The 18971-nt window shown below is 41.7% G+C and overlaps 1 long non-coding RNA gene across 1 annotated transcript; it reads left to right on the plus strand.

The window, feature by feature from the left end:
• Window positions 1–52: 52 nt before the first annotated feature.
• LOC121568343 lies at window positions 53–18755 on the plus strand. The gene is made up of 3 exons (XR_006001233.2): window positions 53–219; window positions 18243–18290; window positions 18486–18755. It is a non-coding gene; the product is annotated as an uncharacterized LOC121568343 (long non-coding RNA).
• Window positions 18756–18971: the final 216 nt, after the last annotated feature.

Raw genomic sequence — 18971 nt, forward strand, 5'->3', positions numbered from 1 at the left:
GCAAGTAATCATTAGCTATCCCTTCAAAGCCGAGCCTGTGCATTCTGTTCTATTTATGGGGAACTGAAGAAACCTATTGTCAAATATTTCCAGAAACTGTCAAATGTTAGTGAATGTATGTGGACGGAAAGACGACGACCATTGAGGTAAAAACAGCACAATCATCCGCTTATCAATTGTCTGCGGCGAGGGAATGGACATGAAGAATCATTTCTTAAGGTAGATATGGCCATCTTAATGTTCTCTCCTGATCCTGCATGGATCCTCCCCATGGGCGAGAGAGAGCTCATCTTAGTTTTAAAAACAGTAGCAGTAACAGTAGCATCTATCTTATATTCATATAACAAAATTGGATGGAATGCATGCTTTTGTTTATGTTTTAGCATATAGTATATAGGCTACAGAAGTGACATGACTTTTGCCATACAATACGTTATTCAATTATACATTTTACATTTTTACATTTTAGTCAGACTTACAGTTAGTGCTTACATTTTTCATACTATGACAAGAGATAAGTCATAGATTTGATTTCAGACTTAAGTTGACCAAATGTTTTTTATTAGAATGTGCAGCCTCTCAAATGCGCCAAGAGAGCGCTCTCTTGGTTTGGGCTGAACAAATCTTAGTTAATAGTTTAGAGACAAATTTGCAATTATGTGTACATCACCTAAGGGAAATTAAGTTGACATGGGTTAGAAATGAGTATTTACCCAAAACGGGAATTTTGTTTCACAATTCGAAATAATCAGAGGTTCAGGAATGTTCAGGTGGCTGTTATAACTTTTTCATAATATGCTTTTACTTGAAATGTTTTTCTTGACAGCTGCACATAGCCTTCTTCTTACCTTTTATGCATGTTATCATTTATTTGCCATGATCATTATTTAATCACTATTTCAATCCACGTTGCCCACCAATACATCTCAGCAGTGCTGTGCTCTCTTTGGTCTTTTGTGGAGCATGGGGGATGTGAAAGACGAAGAGGGTCAAAGTTTACAGGTTGCTAGATCATTGTGACAGTTGCTGATGGCTTCAACACCTTAGGACGTTTAATTAAGGCCGTTCAATCCACTTACCAGAAGAGGAGCTAAAAACATTACCTAGAAGCTTGCAGTCTCGAAAATAGTTGAGGCTGTGCATTATGTAGGCCTATTGAAAACTCTGAAAGTATTATAAGACTTTCAGAGTTAGGAGAAAATATTAATGTGTTTTACAGGACCAAAACGTCTTTTAATTTTTTAGGAACGATGTCTAAATGTTCTTACTATTGATGCGTTTTTAGTTAGGTTCAAGGTGACTTAAAATATCCAGCCATCATATTTCTTAGTTTTGCATTTCTTAGTTTTGCAATTGTTTTAAAATCATCCTTCATAGACCTGTCTTTAAAGCTCAATGGATGTTGAATCCTCTTTGAATCTTCTGAGTTCTTGCTTTCTCAAATTAACATCTGTAAAATGATAGCTTAATAAATATAGTATTAACAGTAAAGAAGTTGTAATAGTTTTATTTGTGTAGTGTTGACAATAAATGCTTTATGACTGAATGGATACCTTCAGACAGTGGGAGGGAAATTGATGCCAAGGCCAAAACAAAAACTCACATGGACGGTTGGAAGTCACGCACTTGTCACGGGGTGACACCACAACAGGGCCATCATCATAAAGGCCGCCTCTCTCACTCTCTCCTAGCCTATGAGATTACATTTCTTCACGGCACCTAATCTAACATCATCACTATCTCACTTCTCTCGCACACGCACACGCACACACACGCACACACACACACACAGATGGGCAGCGGTGAGTGGTACCCCATGTCAGTTATTTATATTCTGGCGGCGTATTTTTGTGCAAACGTTCCAGTCTGAAATCTGGAATCAATAGCCCGCCTCCTCCTGCATATGGGCTACTTCTCATGTAAAACGGAGGCGCGGGCAAGACAAGGCCGCGACCGGCCCCATACTATAAAAACACGGTGACAGCTGCCTCGGAGAGTCTGGGGAGCGCCTCTTTTGACTTCGGCACCCTTTCGATGACATGTGTTGTTCCCGGGGAAGAATAACAGATAAGAGATGAACACACAACATCCTCGAGCCCCGGCATTTCTCTCGCTCTCTCTCTCTCTCTCTCTCTCTCTCTCTCTCTCTCTCTCTCTCTCTCTCTCTCTCTCTCTCTCTCTCTCTGCGTTTGACTGTGAGAGCTTTTAATTAATCTGCTAAGCATCTGGTTACATTTCCACCAACATCTCACTAAGAGAGACAGAGAGAGAGAGAGAGAGAGAGAGAGAGAAGAGTGGGAGGCAGAGAGATGGTGACGCAGCGGAGAGACTTCAGACAATATAGTTTTGTCAACTCTTTGACATATATAATAAATATATAGACGTTTATAGACATCCTCATATAGCAACTTGATCTCATAGTTCTGGATTTGAAGTAATTGAATTAACGTCGATTTTTGACCAATTAATATATAAATATTTACCTGTACAGTCATTGAGCGTTGGGCCAGTAACTGAAAGGTCGCTGGTTCGAGCCGACTAAGTGAATAATCTGCCGATGTGCCCTTGAGCAAGGCAATTAACCCTAATTGCTCCTGTAAATCGGTCTATAATAGCGTCTGCTAAATTACGAAAATGTTAAATGAAAGAGAGAGAGAGAGAGAGAGAGAGAGAGAGAGAGAGAGAGAGAGAGAGAGAGAGAGAGAGAGATAAAAGAGAGAGAGAGAGAGAGAGAAAGAAAGATTGAGGTAGACAATTGTCTGAAGGAGACTTTTGACAGTTAGGCGATTAAACTAAACTCAGCCACAAATTATGGTTTGCCATGTTCAGACTTTTCAGTTGAGCATAATGAGGAGACACTACTATGTGAGATATCTAGCCTTCCAGAAATGAAACTTCAACATACGAATTTGTAATTTAAGTTTCAAAGTGGCGAGAGTAGCGAAAGGTTGTCATTTCATAGCCTATACCTCAAGCTCTGACTGAGGGATATAAGGTGTTCTTACACTTAGACTACTGTAGGCTACTAACATATGGGAAGTACATACATACTAAATAGCTGTAAATAAATAACGTGTTATTTTCAGCACCAGTAAAATATTACTTGTCACACAGGGAATAATCTTTCCTGATTTAGAAGAATAAACCATTCAGTACAGCATAACCCACAGAATGAGATTAATTCATGAATAAAAACGAAATCAGACATATATGAATATCTCAGGACCCCTTGAGGCAATGACGTGATTAAATGCAAAATGATTACTGCTGTAATACGTTATAGGAGTAAAAATGTTCACCCAGTCAACGCAGTTTCGTTTCATATCCAGAAGGGGTCAATTCGAATTGTATTACCCAAAGAAAATGCATAGGCCTACCATGGACTAGATTTGGCACACCATGCACAACTGAAAAGGCCTAAAGTTCCTAAACTTGTTTTCTCCTAAATTCTAAGATAGGCAGCACAAAACAATATGAAGGCAGGCCTCTATATAATGTAATATCTGCCTCTACAATGTATTTCCTCACTTTGATCCAAGGGGAGCTTGGTTTTACTATGCAGCGAGCAACGTGTGGGGCAAGGCTAGAGGGAGCCATCGAACGCACAACACAAAACCAAACCAAACCGGGCACTAAACAGGGCATGAACTAAACGCATCTCTTTGCACATCATTGCCAGTCAAAAGATGAGACCTTCTCTGTTGAGAAGATTGGCTACTTACTTTTTTCGAAGCATCTGTTATTGTCTGTGTTGACCTGAACTGCATACATAGCCTACTCTGTCAGCAGTGGTTAAGCCTAGATATAACATTATTTTTCATGTGAAAGTTGTAGGCTATTCTTATTTTGAGCACTTTTGTCTGCATTTCTATTCTATTCTGTTCTATTCTATTCTTATTTGTCATGCAACCAGACAATCCCCTGATACAATTTAGCCAAAAACGTAATGTAACCTACATTGACTTCTACAGGCCCTGGCCCTGTGTCATTTTTTAAAACCTAAATAGAGCAAACTCTAAAATAAATGCTGCATTGATATTCTAAACAGTGGCGTGTATTTATGGATGCCAAGGGAAGCCATGCTTCCCCCCCAAAATTGACCAATAAAACAAGTATTAATAAATGTTCTTTCATATCTCTGTGTTTCATAATTTTCCTTCAATTTGCAAGAGGCTGAATGTATCTCACAGGAGAACTCATCCGAGCGAGCAAAACAGCGCCCCTCTGTCTCTCTACGTGTAGGATATCTATCTGATGCTGTCTGGTCCAAACGAGTATGACATTGTTGCCGCCCTTAGCATTGAAGGCAAAGGAAGTCAGCACATGTCTGGCCTCCCTTGACAAAAAAAAACGATGAATGGTCCTGGCCAACCAAAAAAAGGTGTCAAGGGAAGACAGCGTCACTCCTATCAAATCCCATTGAGAGCATACATCATTGACAGAAAAACTTGAATTGTTGCATCTTGTTGTGTTGTTGTCCTTTGGTGGCTAGCTAGCCAGCCAGCTAAAATTGGCCCTAAATTAGCCATGGATGGAGAAAGGGCTTTGTACTTGTGGTTTTACGTAATTCTCATTGCTGGCCAGTGATTATAAAGATGATTATGATCCAACCATTAATTCATTAATTGTTGTGCCCCTGGCCTGAGAGGATGGAAGTTCAATATGTAGCTAGATGTAGAAGGCTAATGTTAACTAGCTAACGTTGTCCATGAATGGAAGTTAGGCTAAGGAGCAAGCAATTTAGCCAGGTAGCCTAGGACAACAAAAGATAAAAGCGTGTACTGTATTACAGAGTGATAGACTTTCTTCAACATGAAAGAGAGGAGGGTGGCATTGGAATTTCTCTACAAGTAGGGTAAGTTAACATGTTTTTCTATTTGCACTAAGGCACACACACGCACAAAGAAATCAGAACCATGGACAACCACATCATATTTAGCTTACTTTGATTTTACTAAATTATTTTTTGTATCTTTTAGTTGTCACTGTATTAGACTAACCAGTGGTGATTTGATGATGTTGAAATGTTGAAGTTGAAATGGTGCTGGAATAGTGGAGGCAGCTCCTGTTTTCTTTGCAACTTGCGGTAACTCTGTCGTTCTAAATCAATAGTTGTTTATTGGTCCGAAAATGTCGGAAACATTAACTTGCTTGACCATGCTGTAGGTAATGTAACTGTCTGTTACTGTACATGCAATATGCTTTGTGGACTTCATTGGACAGAGGTTGCTATAAGTTTTGTGATAAAACAAAGGTGTGGTTGAATTTATTCTGCCACTGTGTCTTCTTATTGTCTTTGCCTTTAGGCCTAGATATTATGATCGCAAGGCATATGAATTAACAGGTTATAGAGCAAACAACTCAATTATCACAAATATGGCTTTTTGGGGGGCTTCCCCAGTGATTGGCTTCCCCAGTGATTTTAACCTACGCACTGCTACTGATTCTAAATAGCATGTCCATGCCACTCATCCTAGATGCAGATGATAACGCTATTTCGTTTAAGATCATGTCTAGCCTACTTTAAGGTCTAATAAACACCTCTTTCTGAAATGCATTTTTTTAATCAACAAAAACAATATTTTAGTTTAGGCTATTCAATAAGCCTACATAAGATAAATACGCCTATACATTTAACAAAGTAAGTTGTATTGTGTTGCTTCCTAATGTTTGTGTGCTGCTGATACGTGACCAGGCGAGTGAGAGAGTTGAAAGTGGGCAGTGGACTCTGTGATCGCTAGCCGTGCAGACACGCCGTGACTCCGGTAATAAAGTGAGAAATATTACCCTTGACTGGAGCTTTGATCAGCTGAGCGCACCGGGGACCGCTGAGAGCACTGTCGGAGGGGGGAGTGAGGCGCCGTGGGTCGGGCAGGCCTTCCCTATAGCCCCCATCGCGCCACAGCCCTGTTTGGGTACAATCACCATCCAGTTGGGACTTCAGAGGGGACTCGGATAGGCACGTCCCATTCATAAGCACATATTGAGCTCATAGAAATTAATGTGTTGCTGTTTTTACTCTCATGTAATTCGTTTGGATTACAATTGAAGAGCTTTAAATAGATGAGTCCTCTTTCTCAGACCTCATCTTTCCTAATCAAATATAAAAAAGGGATAGGCTAAATTAAATAATTTATCAGTAGGCCTACGATTAAATTATAGACAATGCTGAAGGTACATAAATTGGCCTTGGGACAAAACTATAAACTGCTTAAATAGGAGGACAAGCAAATTGCAGATGAAAATTTTGAAGAAAAAAAAGAACTGAAATGTTCGTTTTAGTAGGCCTAGGTCTATAGCTGAACTATTTTCAGAATGATGCCTTATGTCGCATGATAAGAAACATCTGTGATGACAAATGTAGTATTGATTATTAATGTGTTATTCATTCCTATTAAATCTTGAATGACTGATTATTATTGTTTGATTCCCATTCACTTTAAACGAAATACAAGACCGACATTTTGGAATTGTTTTGAATTATTAGTACATTTCTTTAAACAATTCTATGTTGCTGTCATGAGAAAAAGTATTTATACAATGTGAAACATCTGACAATGTTTGCATAGTTTAACAAATTCAAGCATTCAGATTCAGTAGGCCTAAATGAAAAACAAACAAATTATGTCTATTCATTTTAATTGCATAACCTAACAAAATAAATGAAGAGTATGCCCTCTTTTTACCATTGAGAGTTAATATATTTCCACACAAAATATGTTGGAATGATAATAAATAATAAATGGTATTGGAAGATGGCAAAATACGTACTTCTGACAAGGCAGCCACCATCAATAGCCTATATCATGTTTATGGTGCCACATGCATCACGGATCTAAGGGTAAGGGGCAGAGCGGGATCATTCTAATAGGTTCACCATCAAGCATGTGATTTGGGTCGTATTCATAAAACCGCTTTATTTTCACCGCGTGGACAAGGAGGCAGGCGAGAGAGAGAGTTTGCTGTCACTCACCACAGCTCAAACAGAGCGCGGGCCACCGTGAAGAAAGGGAGAGAAAAAAGAATAATAGCCTATGGCTCAACGGTCTCCTTGGCCCAATCTGTGCAAATGTGAAAAGATCCTGTCCAATGTTATAAATCGAAATGTTGAATTGTGAATCAAAATAATAAATGAGCCTATTCTTCTATCTTTGAAATGATCAACTGTAAACAGACCACATCTAGACTAGACTACTCCAAAAAAGCTTGATTTTCCCTTGGATTTCTTGGAATCGGCACAAACATATGCCAATGATGACCTCGCAGAATATTGACCCCAAACTCTACATAAACATTTTCCTGACTTTCCAACTCCATCGCAAAGAGAGATAAATTCGATGGAACTTATAGATCTGCTCTGACCGTCCCATCACCGGAACAGCTGCTGCTGCTCTCCCCAACCCGATAATCAACACGCTGACATGACAACTGTGCTGCTTCCATGGCACTGGTCTGGTCTCAGCGTGAAATAGGCCTAAATGCAACTTTATATACGGAAGACGGATGGGGTGAATGCCCCAGTCATCATCTTCCAGCCTCTTCTAAGAATGCAGAATGCAATTAAATTGTTCTAAAACTATGAGTAATTTAGAGAGAGACAATGACGTGGGATCTATGTAGGCCTATTATGGGCTATATTTAAGCAATCTCTCTTACTCATTAAACAACATCACAAAACTTGTGCTATCCCACTGACCTGTCTTCGAGTACAGGCAATGTTTATAACTCTAGGGGGCGAATTCCATCTGGATAAAGAGGTAGGCCCACCCCAGCTCTGATGTATTATTATGTAAATAATAAAAAATGTAAAGCATAATTTATCGAATTCACATTTGCTATAGTATATTTATCCATATTAGAGATTTACTCATATATAACAAATGTATGTCAAACATATAGGCCTACTCTAGTATACTCTCAACTGAAATTGAAATCAGAGGGCATTTATGTTGCAGAAAATACAGACCATCAGAAAAGAGAAAGTATTATTATTATGACTCCCTTATGAAATATATAGAGAAAGGGTCTAGTCTTTGGGAACAATTGCTCTAGTTTAGATGAATGATTCTCCGTGCTTATTCTGCAGTACGGGTGAAAGGGCTAGGATCACTAATGATTATAATATAATGTGTGGCGATAACCACTCCCTTTGAGATATTATCGCGCAGTGGGCAATGCTCTGGGGACGGCCTGCGAGGCTGAAAAGTGGCAGATAGCTGCTGCACCGGAGCAGATTTCTGCGTTAAAACCCCGCAAGCATGCGCAGTCTTGGCCGGTGCTGATATCAAGTGCCCGGGGTTGAATTAAAATAGGCTAGAGGGATGGCTGGATGATAGCTGGAAGATTCATTTTGAGATTTATTTATTCTCTCTCAGTTTTTTGGGGGTCAAATTAGAAAATGTGCACACAAGGTAGATGATCATGTGGCCCCCGAAGGGGGGCCAGTATGAAAAAATAAATAAATAATGTATGCACTCACTAACTGTAAGTCGCTCTGGATAAGAGCGTCTGCTAAATGACTAAAATGTAAATGTAATGTTGGATATCTAAGATACAAAAAAGTTCAGAGTCCCCCCCCAAAAAATGAACACAAGTAAAAAGTAGAATGGAGTTTAAATGTTCTCCAAGGTAGGCCTACATTTGTTTTTTAATTTAAAAAGACAGAATACGGTAAGAAACAAACGGTAAGTCTATGATTCTTTAAAAATCTCAAACATTCGTAATCTCTGAGTTTAACAACAGGGATATGAGGCAGGTCTCAACTTGCAGAGTAATTGGTAGTATTTTAACTAAATGCATGAGAGTCATTGTTCTGCCAGGGAACATGAACACTGAATGCGGTGATATCATGCGAGGTATAAAAATCTAAAGACACATACATATAGTCTAGATGAATACCTCAAAAACATGTTAAGATCCCTTCTAGACCACTCCATTGGTTGAAGTTTTGAACAGAAACTAATTTGTGCATGAAACTTCACAGTCGAAGACAATGCTCATTAAATCAAATAGGCCTATGGAGAGGAAAGTAAGGGAAGTGAATTTAGAATGACTTATTATCTCAATAATTTCGATTCATAACTTTTACAAAGCCGATTTTTACCGAGGAAACGCTGCATAATTATCAACATGCACTGATCAATAAGAACACAGTCCTTACAAACTTCTGTGGATGAATGAAGAGGATAAAAGAGGGGTGAGGAGAGGAGAGAGGGAAGAGAGGAAGGGGGGAGGTAGAGAATCTTGCTGGACCGCGGAAGACGCACCACCGGCAATCCCGCTCCATTCATCTTCATTGCCTTTTGTGTGCCCAAAAAGCAACCCGTGGATAAGGTAAAGCCCGCATCAAAGCCGTGGCTTTATTTTATATCCTATAGATCAGGAGGGAGACAAAGCTTTATTTTCGCCAGGAGAGAGATATTTTACCTCTGCCTTACGGTTTTATGTTGGAGAGGTGTCAGCCGAAGGAAATGAATGGCTAATGCATAGGCAAAACGCCTCGCCTCGACATGCTGCACGTCAGCGGCTGTTCGCAGGGGGAGAGCCAGGGATTTAAGGCTGGTGGGAGCCGAGCCAGGCATGGGATTGAGCGCTGGCTGGGTATATAATGTATTCGGTCACGTCACACACATGCACGCGCTCATACTCACATGGAAAGGAGGACGCAAGTACATTTACGAACAAGCACACACATTTACGCACAAGCACACACGCACACTTACAAATAAAAACACACACATACACACAAACACACACACACGCACGCACACACACACCCACACACACACACACACACACACAATATACCGACCTCACACTTTTCTAGAACCATTAGCACTTAAAATCTGACGCACTGTTCACTGCATGCATGCGTTCAGATTTCCCCTTTATTAGGTGGAAGAGAAAGAGTTTTACAATGCTGCTCAAAACAGAGCTTCTCTGTCATATTTTCCTCCATGTTAAATAGAAATCTAAAGAAGTAATTGGAATTGACTGCATACCTGAATAACTGCATATAAATAAGCACACATTTCATTGGGGGGTTCACTGACACTGTTTGGCCATATACAACCGGTGCATACATTATAATACACAGCAAATAATGTTATTTCGCACAAGCCTTGCGACATGCTTGTGATTCCGTCCAAATTATGGAGGATTCAAACCAACGTTTTCAATTTATTAAACCTATATGGGCAACATTTCATTTTAATGGGACAATTTATTTCTGAGAAAGGATTATCAGCGCTGGTTGAAACTACACCAGTCTGTAAATTTTCAGCATCCACGTAATTTAGAACCGTATAGGCTACAACCTTGTTTATATCAGTGGACTGGCGCGTCAGGGGCTGTCTGTTGCCTAGCTCCCCAACACAGGCAGACAGACAGAGGCATCAGACATTGACTTTGGCAATGACTTCCAGACAGACACATTCCTCAATTCTAAACACCTTTACGTGTCTGCATGTGCTTACCGAATTTCGTCAAGGAGGACACAAATCCTCCAACTGGGATTGCAGTCATGCACCGGTCTCTCCAGACCCCGCGCACGGTGGATGTAAAGTGGTCGTCGGAGGCGCGACCCCCGGTCGAGAGGGCTCAGGCGGATTTGGAAATAATGACACCATGGTGCCTGCTACGATTCACATTAACCATTTCACAACAAGAACTAGAGTCCCGTTGACAAGCCTCAATGTCAAAAGTCTCAAAGCTGTGCTTCATATAGGATTATGGCAATATTCAACACCTAGACCAAGTGCCTACAAGGGCCAACCTCTAAAGAAGGAGCATACTGTATATGGCTATGGGGAGGAAGAACATTAATCCTATGGAAGAGAACGTATGAAATCAACAACAACAAACTGTTCCCACTTTGTGAGAATGAAGCCCTCAATGTGCAACTATTTAGTTGCACTCACAATCATATCCCTTTCTGATAGTTTCCTTGCAGGATTAGACACTGTTCTCCATGTTGGTAGCACTATGTGTCAAATGAATATATATGTGGGACGACTTACGGCCATTATTCATTGACCCCCCCCCCACGATCCCCTGCTCAAGCGCTAGAGCAGAGACTGTAGGTGGGAACACAAATTGTTTCTCTATGATGAGGAGACCAGGGGCCTCAGTGATGCGATGGAGGAGAGAGATTTGTTCCCTGTATGGTTTTGGTCCTGATAGGCCCATCAGGTAGGAGCAGCAGGGAGCCACACTGAGGGGTCTGGGGTGAGGAGGGGAGGGGGGTGGGTGGAAAGGAATAAAGGGGGGTCGTTGGTGGATAGGGTGGGGAGTGAGGGGATGAAGAGGCATAGAGGGGGGTCGTTGGTGGATAGGGTGGGGGCCGAGGGGTGAGGGGATGGGTGAATAGGCATAGAGGGGGGTCAGTGGTGGCTTGGTTGGGTTATTGTGGAGGTTGTTCATATGCTGGTGCGGGGAGCCAGGGCGGTTCGTTGCATGCTCTGCCTGCCGATGAGCTGAAAATGTGAGGAGGTTGTGGCCTCCGGGTGTTTTACGACAGGGGGGACGGAGGCTTATTTGTTTTCACCGGATCGTGCCACTGGCATCTTCACACCCTTGAGTTGCAGGGCAGGGCAGAGGTGGGGAACAGGGAGGAGGAAGGGGGCTGTAAATTAGCTGGGCTGGCAGGCTGGCTGATGGTCGGTCAATGCTCTCGGGGAATGGCACCCACCTTGACCCCGTGTGCTTAGGCCCCAGCTGAGCCTGCACTGAATGAAGATGAGAACCAGGGATGTAAACTAATCTTCCCCAACCCAGCCCAGCCAGCCCAGCCAGCCCAGCCAGCCCAGCCAGCCCAGCCCAGCTCTATCCCCCCATCACCCTGGCCCGGTCCAGCTCAGCTTCCTTCTAGGGGTATGGTATGGAGGATGTGATCATCACCCTGGCCCGGTCCAGCTCAGCTTTCTTCTAGGGGTATGGTATGGAGGTGTGAGCATCACCCTGGGATGGTGTGATAAGAGGAATCCTATAGTGCTGATTAGATCAGGGGCATGTTTGTCTTCCAGTATCAGGGATTACATGATTTATTAGAGAGCGTGGTTTGGTGGCGGATGGTGGTGGCGAGTGCCAACTCCCCACCCACACCCACACCCAAAGGAAGTGCATTCCATTAAACTCCATACATATTAAGTAATGGGGATATCTTTACACCAAGCAGCTAATTTACCCCTGTAGCGAACAAGCCCATATCTGATCATCTATTACCCCACTGGAGAACCCCCCCCCCCACACTTCCCATTGAAGAAGACCTCGGAAACATCCACTGATGTCCCATTAGTGTGGGGACACATCCATTTGTCCCATCCCTATCTCTTTATGTATTCATCGTTTCCCACTACACACTCTCCCTATTGAGATTACCTATACATACAGTAGGGTACAGGTAGATGGCTAAGTAGATAATGTAAGCAAGAGAAAGCACTGTAACACCACTGTGGCCCACCATGAATCAAGGGCCACTGGGGTGCTAACCACTGGGGTACCATCACTAGGAATATATGCAGCTCCTGGATTACTTTGTATTATAATAGATGCATTGTGCCGACTAAGAATATACCAGTTTGCATTCAAGCAGAATGAACAAAAAGAGTGGAAGAATTGCTAGGAGAATGGGAAGAGGAGGGAGGAAAGGGGAAATAGTATAATTAGAGCAGGTTGGGATAGGGAGGTTTAGTTGCCTTAGATGTGAAATGTAATTTCTATATAATGTCATTTAAATCCCGTCATCCAGGAGTTGTATTTGAACTTGGATTATCTGAATCATCAGCCTGTGAATGTGAAAGATGTTCTTCAAGTTCACAAGTCACAGGTTTTCTTGGAATGATTATCAGGCAGAGAGAAAGGGTTGAATCCCATTTAGAGTTGAATAAAGAGGGAAGAAAAGTAAAAGGATAAGAGAAGTGAAATGAAGGAAAAAGTACAAAAGTAATTGGTACTGGTAGCTAGAAACAAAGTCTCTGATATACTAATTCCATTTCCTGTATTTTATTTGTATCTTGTTGACTCCACTCCAATTCCAAATCTCCCTTCTTGCCTAAAACTTTTCAGAACGTCCCTGCCCTGCTTAAAGTGGTGGGATGCTATGAACAGTCCATTCTGCTAAAACCATTCAACAGGAGTTGGTGTGACCAAAGAAGTACTTTGAATAATTACTGTAAACAAACAAACACATTTATTAACAAACTTTAGATCCCCTTACCCAGTATAATGAACCATATAAAGACCCGGTATTACTGCAAAATATTTCTCCACAGACCACTCTCATGATGCCATATAGAACAGGGGTGGACAACTCTGGCCTCTGAGTTCCTCAGCCCCGGTGGTTTTAGCTCCTCCTTAGTCTTTAATTGATCAATTAACATAATTGATTGGCTGAAGAGTCCACACACCTGGATAAACAGTTTTTGTTTCTCTCCCTACTACTGACACGTCTTTGAAAGGAATTGCTAAATGTTCCATCTGCCTCATTCAAATCGTTAAAGATACTTGACAAATAGAAATTGATTGATTTCCAATAGGCTCTCTTCCAGTAGTCAACACCACTGCAAAGCCTACATGGGGATGGGGAATTTACATGGCTCTGTATGGAGAGAATGGCTGTAGTTATTTGTGTGTTCTGCAGAACAGACACACAGACATCATCCTCATTGAGAAACGTCTCTCCCCATAGAGGCATGTTGACAATAAGATGGAGAGACCTCTCTGAGACCGTACAGGTGTGCTGCATTGTCTTTCCTCCATGACAGCACTGAAAGAAGAACACGCGACTCACTGAGGAGAGGCTGATTGTGGCCGTGTTATCAACGGACGGACTCCCCGTGTAATTCCCAGATACAGAGGTATGGGACGGACATAAATAAAGAAGAAGGAAAAAATAAACGGCTGTAAACTTTTATCTCTGCCAGACAGCCGAGGGAAGGGGTGAGAGGTCGCTTCTCCCTAAGCCGGGAAACACATAGAACATTAGTGAGGAAACAGACTTTACCCAGGCTGTAAGGCAGCAGCATGGCCTGGCCAGACCTCCACTAGCTCTAATCTGGAGACTGGAGGAATACACCAACATCAGACAGCCACAGTGGCATCAGACTCTACTCCAGACGTCTTCTCCTCTCCTCTGTCTGACGGTGTGTGAGGTCTTGCTCACTAATTCACTGTTTTTAAAAAGGATTAGATGCATTTTTCATGCTTCAAAGCTAAATGACCAATTTGAATGTAAAAGTCCTTAAGACAGAATAATGACTTGTGTAAGTTTTGTCGGCGGGGTGGAACTGTTGGTCACATACAGTGGCTTGCGAAAGTATTCACCCCCCTTGGCATATTTCCTATTTTGTTGCCTTACAACCTGGAATTAAATGGATTTTTGGGGGGGGTTTGTATCATTTGATTCACACAACATGCCTACCACTTTGAAGATGCAAAATATTTTTTCTTGTGAAACAAACAAATTTTTTTTGCCCATTCTTCAATGCAAAACTGCTCCAGCTCCTTCAAGTTGGATGGGTTCCGCTGGTGTACAGCAATATTTAAGTCATACCACAGATTCGCAATTGGATTGAGGTCTGGGCTTTGACTAGGCCATTCCAAGAAATGTAAATGTTTCCCCTTAAACCACTCATGTGTTGCTTTAGCAGTATGCTTATGGTCATTGTCCTGCTGGAAGGTTTCCTTCAAGAATTTCCCTGTATTTAGCGCCATTCATCATTCCTTCAATTCTGACCAGTTTCCCAGTCCCTGCCGATGAAAAACATCCCCACAGCATGATGCTGCCACCACCATGCTTCACTGTGGGGATGGTGTTCTCGGGGTGATGAGAGGTGTTGGATTTGCGCCAGACATAGCGTTTTCCTTGATGGCCAAAAAGCTCAATTTTAGTCTCATCTGACCAGAATACCTTCTTCCATATGTTTGGGAAGTTTCCTACATGCCTTTTGGTGAACACAAAACGTGTGTGCTTATTTTGTCTTTAAGCAATGGCTTTTTTCTGGCCACTCTTCCGTAAAGCCCAGCTCTGTGGAGTGTACGGCTTAAAGTGGTCCAATGGACAGATACTCCAATCTCTGCTGTGGAGCTTTGCAGCTCCTTCAGGGTTATCTTTGGTCTCTTTGTTGCCTCTCTGATTAATGCTCTCTTTGCCTGGTCCGTGAGTTTTGGTGGGCGGCCCTCTCTTGGCAGGTGCCATATTCTTTTAATTTTTAAATAATGGATTTAATGGTGCTCCGTGGGATGTTCAACGTTTCTGATATTTTTTTATAATCCAACCCTGATCTGTACTTCTCCACAACTTTGTCCCTGACCTGTTTGGAGAGCTCCTTGGTCTTCATTGGTCCGCTTGCTTGTGGTGCCCCTTGCTTAGTGGTGTTGCAGACTCTGGGGCCTTTCAGAACAGGTGTAGATATACTGAGATCATGTGACACTTAGATTGCACACAGGTGGACTTTATTTAACTAATTATGTGACTTCTGAAGGTAATTGGTTGCACCAGATCTTATTTAGGGGCTTCATAGCAAAGGGGGTGAATACATATGCACGCACTACGTTATTTATTTTTTTGAATTTTTTGAAACAAGTTCTTTTCCTTCATTTTACTTCACCAATTTGGACTATTTTGTGTATGTCCATTACATGAAATCCAAATAAAAATCAATTTAAATTACAGGTTGTAATGCAACAAAATAGGAAAAACGCCAAGGGGGATGAATACTTTTGCAAGGCACTGTATGACACTAGTTTCACACTGCATGTCACAGTTAGGCAGCAACTTCATTCTTACTCTCTACGAGCAGTATTTCCCAACTCCAGTCCTCAATTACACCCGACAGTACACATTTTTATCGTATCCTCGGACAAGCACTCCTGATTCAACTTGTCAACCTCATCAATTAATCATCAAGCCCTCAATGAGTTGAATCAGGTGTGCTTGTCCAAAAATGGTGCTGTTGGGGGTGCTCGAGGACTGGAGTTGGGAAACAGTGCTCTAAAGTAGAAACTACTGTATATTCATGGATTGCACCCCCGTCACTTGGTCGCCATGCCATTTTTATGAACGTTCAAAAACGATGCCGGCTATAGTGGTGACCAAAAGTTCAGTGGTGCCCAGTCATTCTGAATGGGGGTTAATGACTGTTTCATTGAAATTACACTATAGTTGCCTAGAAATACGATGGCATTGCTAAATAATGCAAATAATTAGTAGGAAACAACTTTGTCATCATTATGATGTTGCCAAATTTACTTTAGAGAGATGGCAATGTTGTTATTAGCTAGCAAAGTGTTTCAAAAATCTTCATCAGGGCCAATTGAGAAAGCATTAGGTAGAATGTTCAGTCGGGCAACAGTCCTCAAGACAATGCTCAAAACAATTCTGTGACGAAACGTGCAAACCATTAATACTCTGAGGTGTAGGGAGGGTGAAGTCTGTGAATCATAAAAAAAAAATTATACAGATGTTTAACAAAGCATGCACATGACAGTATTCATACCTTGGTTTTTGTGGTAAATCTGAATGAAAAAAAAAACTGTTTTTATAATAGTTTTCCTACACATACCTTGTCCATAATGTAGAGGCCTATGGGATTTTCATTGAAGAGTTAAGGGAGGAGGATGGTACATGTGATCTTTAGAGTGTATGACAACAATCCATGCTTTGGTTTAGTTTCCCTGACAATGTTTCCAAATGCCAACGTTTTAGGATTCGTGGCTAGAATACCATTCAAGTCATGGGACCGATATTATACTTTTTTTATAAGTTACTTTGTTGAGCTTCACAATCAATTTTTGATACTTTCGGATAATTTGTACATGACGTGCAAAAAAATGCTAATATCTGTCCCATGGCTTGAATGGCATTTGTGCCACAAATGTGCCAGGGAAGCTAAACCAAAGCATGGATTGTCATACTTTGTCCATAGACACCTACAGGGTAAGGAAACAGATACGTAATTTTGTAATTCGGGAGCGCTATCCCTTTAACGCCCATAAATACAAGTGGCTTAAAGTAAAGAAAAATCCATATGTATCACATATGATAACCCTCTTTTAAATGAAACGCCATCTGTAGGACTGTCTCTGAGAACCTATCAAAGGACATTGAAGGAAAAATAGTAATGAATATGAGGCAGAGAGAAAGTCTGACTGATTGTCTGGCCCTGATTAAAAACTGCTATGTGAAACCATGGAACATCAAGCTAGCTCCATTAGGGTCTTTGAGCCTGGAAAGGGGGCAGGGAGAGGAGGGGGGAGAGAAAAGGGGGTGACACTCTCTTTGTTTGAGTTTAGAGGGGCGGGCTGAAGGGTAATGAAGACTCAGAACTGGCTGAACTTTCCTTTGATTTACACAGTCCTTCTTTCTCTCTCTCCCTGTCGGCTGTTACGTTCCCTCCTTTATCAACATGGTCTCATGTCGGGGCACTCCTCCACCTTTATTTCCCTCATTCTTCCTCTTTGCCCTCAATCCCTCCATCTCTTCATTGTGCTCCACTCCAAATACAGCACCCCCTGCCCCCTCCTCTCACCCCATCAAAATAAGAAACAGTAAATCCTGTGCCTCTTACTGCTGCCGTGTTTACCATCCCACAATAAAGCACACATATTTGTCCATCACCCAGGATCGCACACGCACGTGCACACACACACACACACACACACACACATACACACACACATTCCACACACATTCTCTCTCTCTCTTATCGCTGAACAAAGCGTAATCTTCTCAGCCGCAAAGCCCCTGAAACCCCCTGATTGTTACAGCGGTAAGTACGGCAGGCATTGCTTACGACGGTTCTCTCTGCTAAACCTAGAGACTACGGCGACACACAATCCCATAGACGCTCCCTACACCTAGAGAGATGCCTGTCAACGCTACCTGTCACAACCACAAAACTCAGATTAGGGCTTGCTCTGAACCGGGATTTCAAAATACGTATTTTCTTCTTTTCATTCAACCTTGAGAGGGTGGGAATATAAATAAAATAACAACTCCAATGAGAAATAATGTGCATCTATTCACCGTTTAGAAAGGTGTTGAAAGTTATTGATGTCAATTTCGTGTGCTTTATTGAAACCTGGGCTGTGTTGTGGGGATAATTGAAGTCTGAGGTTTGGGATGCTCCTGGAATGGGAATATTGAGAGTTTTAATACCAAGGTAAAATGAAAGATGCTGTGTTGTGTCTGTCTGGGGAAATGTAGAAATGTATTCCTCTCTCTGTTTGTCTCTTTTACAAAGTCTGAGGGCAGTGGGAAAGAGAAGACTGCATGGGCTAAGGAGAAAGGAGTAGGTAGCATGTGGAGTAAATGCTTCTTTCTTTGATATTAAACTGTCCAGAAATGACTGTGTCACCTTAAATGTAAACAGAGCAGCATACTTTAATAGTGTATAGTGGCTATACTGTGAGGCTATAGATGCTTGACTGACTTCTGTTTATTTTGCTCTCCCCTTCCTTGTTTACATCATCTCATTTCCTGGCAGTTTTCCCTGCGTGGGATTACTCTCCCTACTCAACACGGATGGTGGTTTCTCAGACAAAAACAAGATACGTCGTCAACTGAATTTCAATTAATAAAGCCGCTGGATTTTATGTGAGGAAAAGGTCTGATGTAAAACAACAATATTGGTTCCTGTACTGTAGGACATAGACTACTGAAGACATGTTCAAAATAAGGGATTCTCTGAATATGTAAGGAAACGGTTACTGCATAGGTGTGTCTAACGACAATGTTTTAAGTCATATGGTCATGTAAATGTACAGTATGTCTTGTAAATGTACAGTATGTCTTGTAAATGTACAGTATGTCTTGTAAATGTACAGTATGTCTTGTAAATGTACAGTATGTCTTGTAAATGTGTGCATCTGCTATTTGTTCTGTAGTGTTTGTTAAGGTCCACTTAGCCATCAGTGCTCACTCACACACTCACACAGGCCAGGTTAAACGGCATGGGAAGCGGGCAGCCTGC

Source organism: Coregonus clupeaformis, chromosome 6 (assembly GCF_020615455.1).
Source record: "Coregonus clupeaformis isolate EN_2021a chromosome 6, ASM2061545v1, whole genome shotgun sequence".
Lineage (NCBI taxonomy): Eukaryota > Metazoa > Chordata > Actinopteri > Salmoniformes > Salmonidae > Coregonus > Coregonus clupeaformis.